This window comes from Castor canadensis, chromosome 6 (genome assembly GCF_047511655.1).
Source record: "Castor canadensis chromosome 6, mCasCan1.hap1v2, whole genome shotgun sequence".
Lineage (NCBI taxonomy): Eukaryota > Metazoa > Chordata > Mammalia > Rodentia > Castoridae > Castor > Castor canadensis.
The window spans coordinates 100419056-100426555 of NC_133391.1; positions in this window are offsets into that span (position 1 = coordinate 100419056).

Sequence of the window (7500 nt, forward strand, 5' to 3'; positions counted from 1 at the left end):
CTCAAGTATTAATATGAAGACTGCCTCTTAGTCACCAGTGTTTCGTCACAGCTTTCAAACTATTTTACTTTATTAAGATGGTAAGATGATCTGAAAGCATCTGTAACCTACTTGTTAGTCTACCAGATGTTCAATGACTAGAACAGAGATAAATATGCAGTTTTCTTTACTGTACAGAATTTGTCATTAACGTTAAAGGGCTAGAGCTTAAGCATTCTATTCTATTTCCTATTAAACCATGAAGATATGGGATAGGTTATATGTGAGAAATAGTTCCACAAAAAACATAAGTATTTACTGCCTACAAGAACTGTAGTAAGCACATGGCATAGAATTTAACATTTAATCTTCAAAGGAACCACTTGAGGTAGGCATATTTTTATCATTCCCTTTTCTACATTTGAAACATTGTGGCCCAAAGAGCTTAAGTGACTTCCCCCCTCAGCACACATGATTAGTAAATAGATGTATGGGCTTTGGTACAACCCTGTGGCTCTCAAATAAAATATTCTACATTCTTGGAAAGGGGACTAGGGGAAGAAGTTGAGATACTTAAAACATAGCTCCTCAAATCTAAGTGTTAATCCCCTTGTCTCCCCCAGCCATGATTTCCTTTTTTGTGGTTCCTATTTAGATGTAGTGTGGTAGGCAGAGTAGTAGCTCCCCAAAGGTGTCCTTGTTCTAATTACCAGACCTGTGACTGTGATACCTTACAGACAAAAGAGACTTTGTAAATGTGGTTAAAATACGGATTTGAGATGGAGAGATTATTTTGGATTATTGCCAGGTATCCAGTGTAACTACAAGCATTCTTATAAGTTAAAGAAGTAGAAGAGTGAGAGTGATAGAATATGACAAGGATTCAGTCTGTTCTTCTGGCTTTGAAGTGAAGGAATTCAGGTAGCCTTTAGAAACCAGAAAAGGCAAAGAAGCAGAGCCTCCTTGAGAGCTCCCATAAGGAACCCAATCCTGGTAATATTTTGATTTTAGTCCTGCGAAAACCATTTCAGACTTCTGACTTCCAAAACTATAACAGGAATGATTTGTTTTAAGTGGATAAATTTCTGGTAATCTGTTATCAATGCCATAGGAAACTAATATATAGGCCTCAAAGCAAAAATCTTTGAAAAAAATCTGCTTTCTTCTTTCTTTTATACCCAGTTTCTTTCTTCTCACCTTATTCCATAACATACTTAAGGCAAGGAACAGATACACTTTCCATGTTCTATGTAGATTCTGATTAAATAATAGTGTCATCTCTTAGTGCAAGTTTGAGAAAGCTTCTGAAGCCATGTTGAGGGTATATAGGAAGATTCATGGAACTCAATAATTTTTTTTCTTGGAACTCAATTATTAATGTAAATATTTACCATGATCCCAGGAGGAAATAAGCAATCCTCAAGGGTATAGAGATGTAAGAGAGGGAGGTGTGTGTGTGTGGCTGAGAGAGAGGGGGGCGGTATTCATGTCAGAGATGAGGAAGCACTAATTCATTGGGAACCTGCAGAATTCATAAATAAATTTGGAGGTATTGGCCAGATGGTGAGGAAAGATACCCAAAACGGAAAACACTGCTTTATTCTAAGTAGCTTTCTTATAGTGATAGCTTCTGGGCCTCATGACTTGCTTAAGAATGTTCATGTTACAGGAAGTAGAGTAAGTCTTTCATAATCTTCAAAGCTTCTAGTAGACTACAATCCATATACAGTAAGACTTTCTTTGACTGGGGAGATTTATAGACTATTCAAAACCATAAGTTATTTGTTTATAATCACAACTGATAAAAATAATATTAGTGACTTTTTGTAGCCAGACAAATTTCTGAAACTTAAAATGCACATGGCCAAAGCAAAACTGATGATTAAGTAGTATGATTATAAACCTTGAATTGTGTTTAAAGGTCCTTAGTTAAATGTAAATTTAGTGATTTCCCTCCCTTGTTCAAGAACAAATAGCTTGAGAAAAAATATTTTCTCAATAGCTTGAGAAAAAATAAAATGATTTATCAGAAGTTCCATTTTATTATTATAGCAGTGTCCCAAAACTAAAGAGAAAGGTCAAAATACTAACTTTTTCATATAGTTCTCACTATCTTATAGTTTTTCCTATCAGATAAGACTGGAAAGCTCATGCCTTTAGGGGATATGATGGTTTGGAATGCATTTTTAATCAACATTTATCTTTAAATATCAAACTATTTCATTTGTATTTATATATAATTTAGATATTTCCTTGAATCTTGCTTATTTATTGTCTTTACTAAGATGGAAAAACACCACATTATTATATAGGTTAAGATTAAAGAATTCTCTTAATTAGTGTACTCATCATGACAAACTTGATAAGTGACACATTTACAATAAGGTTTTCTTTTGCCGTACTTTCTGTGGTCAACTCAGCATTTAAAGCATACTGATAATATTAGGTAGATTTCATAATTAAAATATTCACAGCATCAAAACATTAATAGGTATAAAATAAAGTACCTCCTTTACACAATTAAATCTACAAATTAGCATAAGCTTGTCACCAATCAAAGGAGCCTTGTGATCAGATTAAAAGGAAAAAAATGTTTTGTGAATGCTAAAAATAAGATATTTTTAATATTTAATAACCATTTCAAACTCAATTTAAGTGTCGGTGGTTAAATAAGGCACAACACATAGGAAAGTGGAAAGAGAGCAATGTTTTAGGAATGACATAGAGTGAATAGTTTTGCATGAAAAATTAAGACTTTTCTGAACCTACCTTAAATAAAGCATCCTGCATATGATAGAGATGGATCACTTGCTCTCATAAATCTGGCATTTAAACTGAACTAGTTATTCGTGACAGAAAGATTTAGCTGTATGCCTTATCCCCCCACCAGTGACTAAATAATTAGTCTTTCAGTTAATCTTCATTACCATTGTCATCTTCCACCTTGTCCTTTGAAAACAAGATTGAAATAGAAAGATATCTAGAAATTCATATTGAGAAATATGAGAGCTATAAGCCATTCATATGACAAAGGTGCTTGGAAGAGACAGCAAAAGTTATTTCATCTAATCTATAGATACACCAATGTTAAATTGATTAAAATTTCAAAGGAGATTTCAGTGCATAGTAATGCTGATGAATAGTCTGGAGACAGCAAAGGGTAAGATGAAATGCAGGCTAAGAGGAGGCACTAAATTGTCTTTCACATTCCTGTGTCTGGGTATTGTTCCTGCTCCCTGCCCCACAACATATCAAGCTATTACTTCAACTTTATAGCAAAAATTTGCAATTGGAAAAGAGTTTATGTGATATGAGCTAAGGTCATGGATATGTTTTTTTGGATTCCTTCCTAGATTTTATAAGAGATTAAGAGAGACTGATTGGAACTTACCCTTAGGAATTACATTGTCCGTCACTGGGAGGGCAACTTCATCTAGGTGATAGAAGTCCACAATTCAAAAAAAAAAAAGCTCAATCATTATACTTGACCTAATAAGTATTAATTCACCTTGAAAACAAGGAAATTGAAACAAAATAGGTAAAGTAACTTGTTCAAAGTAATTCCAAGTTTGCAGTAGAAAAGGAGCTTAAAATCATATTTGTAAGAGTCCAAGAAAAAGTTCCTATGTTTTCATATTCCATTACATTTGACTTTTGATTTACCAAGGAGGGACAAAGGACAATGTTAAAAGTGAAGTGTAAAAATGTAAAATTGAATTGAGCAGAAGAATAGACTCTGTCAGAGGAATATAGGGTTTTCTTAAGGTTAGGTTTTTTACCTGAAATTATTCTGTTAATAGTTATTACAGTGACTTAAAAAAATCTCTTCAAATGTGAATCTATTCAGGAATCACTCATTTCTGTATAGACAAATTATATTGGTTATGTCATAAAAAGATATTAATGTTGGTAAAATATTATAGTTTCATCTGTTTTTTCATACTCATAAGCAGATCTTCTTAGGAGATTCTCTGAGTCTTTTTCCTGACATTTGTTATTTGCCAGACTATATAAGCAGAAACTTGATTCAACAGAGAGAATCTTCCTAGAGAAATTTAGAGTATTTGCCTACCTGTCAATAACAGATTTAAGAAAATTTCTTTTAAATATTCCTATAAAATCCAGGTCACTTACTTTTTGATACTTTCCTTTAGGACCTAATAAATTAAGCAAGAACATCTCATATTGTCACCCAGGAAAAAATTTATTTGTGAAACAATTGCTCTTTTATTTTTCATTTAGAAATAAATAAATAAATGCATTTTCTTCCTAGATGTGAATTAATTAGTGCTTTTCTGTCCCAGACATATCCAATATGAAAAGAATGTAAATCCAGAACTATCAAGATGATTAATATTGTAAACAGAAGAGTTGAAAGAAAGTAGTCAAGCAATAAATTTATGAATTTATAAGTCCATCATAAACTAATAAAATATGTTATGAATTGAAAGGAAAAGGAATTTATTCGATTCCAGATTTTATAGTTATGCTGAGCTGTCTTCTGTGTTATATTCTTACCACACTGTGCTGTTAAAATGAAGTAATTGGTTTCCTAAGTCACAAAATTGTGATATGTTGGTGTTCAATCTAGAAGAAACTGTAAGACTTTGCTTATAATTCTTCCTTGTCTGGTAGTAAAATTTCTTCTAATCAGATTAGAACACTAGTTAAAATCGTTATGATTCAATAGTAAAAAGTAAATAGTAAAAAGTCATATGGCACATGTTTCAGGGATGTATGTGTTTTGAAACTAAACAACAACTCAAACTCATAACAATTCTGGCTGTCTTCAAAAGTCAGTTTAATTCAGAATGTACAGGGAGCTCAAAAAACTAAACTTCCCTCAAATCAATGAACCTTATTAAAGAAGTGGGCAACTGAACTAAAAAGAACTTTATCAAAGCAAGAAATCCAAATGGCCAAAAAGCACAAGAAAAAATACTTACCCTGGCCATAAAGGTAATGCAAATCAAAACCACACTAAGATTCTACCTCATCCCTGTTAGAATAGCTGTCATCAAAAACACCACCAACAACAAATATTGGCAAAGATGTGGGGAAAAAGGAACTTTCATACACTGCTGGTGGGAATGGAAGCTAGTACAACCACTTTGGAAAACAATATGGAGGCTTTTTAAAAAACTAAACATAGATCTGCCATATGATCCAGCAATCCCATTCCTAGGGTTATACCCAAAGGAATGTGACTGAAGTTATTCCAAAGGCACCTACCTACCCTTGTTTATTGCAGCACTATTTACAATAGCCAAGTTATGGAAACAACCAAGATGTCCACTACCAACGAATGGATTAAGAAAATGTGGAACATATACACAACAGAGTTTTACTCAGACATGAAGAAGAATGAAATCTTATTATTCTCAAGTAAATGGATAGAACTGGAGAACATCATTCTGAGCAAGGTTAGCCAGGTTCAGAAGACCAAAAAATCATATTTTCTCCCTCATATGTAGATTATAGACCTAAAACAAATGCCATCATATTATTGGATATGGGTCACACATGAAGGGGAGAACAAATATAGGAGGCAGAGGGAGAGGGAAGGAAGCCTAAAACTTGAATGTGGTTGATGTGCTTATTGTACAGAAGTGAACATAGTAATCTTAAACTGGCAGAGACCACTATGGAAAGGTGACCAGGAAGTAGTGAAGAGGTCTGGTAGAGATGAACCAATTAGGGTTGTAATACACATGTGCATGGAAGCAATGCTAGGAATCTCTCTGTATAGCTATCTTTATCTCAAGCTAGCAAAAATGCTATGTCTTTCTTATTATTTCTTATGTTTTGTTTTCAACAAATTAGAGAAGAGGGCAGAACAGGTTCTGCCTGAAAGTGAGGATGTTGGGGGAGGAGGAGGCCCAAACAATGCATACACACATGAATAAATGTATAAACAATTAAAAAATAAAAAATAAAAATAAAAAAAGGAGCTCATATAAGCAAACAAACAAAAAAAAGGTCTGTTTAAGCTAGGTGCCAGTGGTTCACACTTTAATTCTAGCTATTCAGGAGCCAGAGATTAGGAGGATTGTAGTTCAAAGCCAGCATGGAGAAATAGTTCGAGAAACCCTATCTCAAAAAAAATCCCATCACAAAAAAAGGCTGGTACAGTGACTCAAGGTGTAGGTCCTGAGTTCAAGAACTGCAAAAGAAAAACAAGTCAGTTTAAGGAAAACACTCAGTCAGTAATTAAAATACTTGTAAATCAAGTATGGATTTTTGTGATCACCAGAGAAATAAATATTTAGGTAAAATTAGTTCAGGTCAGGGAGAGTAGAGATAAGATACTCTATCATTCTCCCAGCTCAAGGAAGACATTGTTATTTGAGGACCCATTGGTTTCAGAACTGGCTCAGTTTTCAGAGTATTTGCTATCTTCCTAGAAATTATATTCACAAAATTGTATTTTAATATTTCATCAAGTTTTCTTTGATGATATTTAAGAAAACTCAAAAGAAAAAGTATGTTTGTATTTACCATAAAAGTTTTGAGGACATTGTGTCTAATACCTGAGTCTCAATAATGATTCAGGCCTCTACCTAAGAAATTTAAATTATTTCTCTTTTCTAAAAAGAGCACATACTGTATGTTGTGATATGAATATAAATCCCATGTATATGTTGAACAGTGTTTGAAGGTGGGTCCATTTGAGAAGTGTCATGAGGCTTCTGCCTCTACAAATGGATTAATGCAAGTATTAAAAGAGTTTGTGGGGTTACTTTCATTTTTCTGTCATGTGGTCCCTAAAATAGTTGTCCTTGCTTGCCCTTCCACATTTTGTCATATAAAGATGCAGCAAGAAGGCTAGATATTGGATGTCAGCACCTTGGTCTCAAACTTTGTAGCATCTAGAACCATAAGAAATAAAATTCTGATCCTTATAAATTACCCATTCTTAGGTATTCTTTTGTAGCAGCAGAAAATAGACTATGAACTTATTTTGATTTCACGGCCTGAAATACCAGATCCAAATTTTAAGCAAGTGTGACTACATTATATATTCAGATTTTATTTCTCAATGACATATTTTTATAATCTTTTACTTTGATTCTGATTGTTTTTATTGTTGTGCTTGGTGGCGTTACATTGTGGTATTTACAAAGTGTATCAAATATATCATACTTGAGTTCACTCCCTCTACCATTGTCCTTTATCACCTCCCCCACTCCCAACTGCTGGAATAGTTTCAACAGATATAATTTTTCCATTTACATATATGTGTACACAGTATTTGCACCATATTCACCCTCTTACATTCTTCCTCTTCACCTCCTCCCTCCCACTGGTACCAACACCCCACACTAGTGCAGGACCTGTTCCACTCTCCTGTTTTTAATTTTGTAGGAGAAAAAAGAGAACAATGACATTTTCACTTGTTTGAGATAAAGGTAGCTATACAGGGAGTTTCCTTGTGATATTTCCAAGTACATATGTATTATAATCCCAATTGCTTTATCTCTAATTTTCTTCATTGTACCTTAATCTCTTTTTTATGGTGAT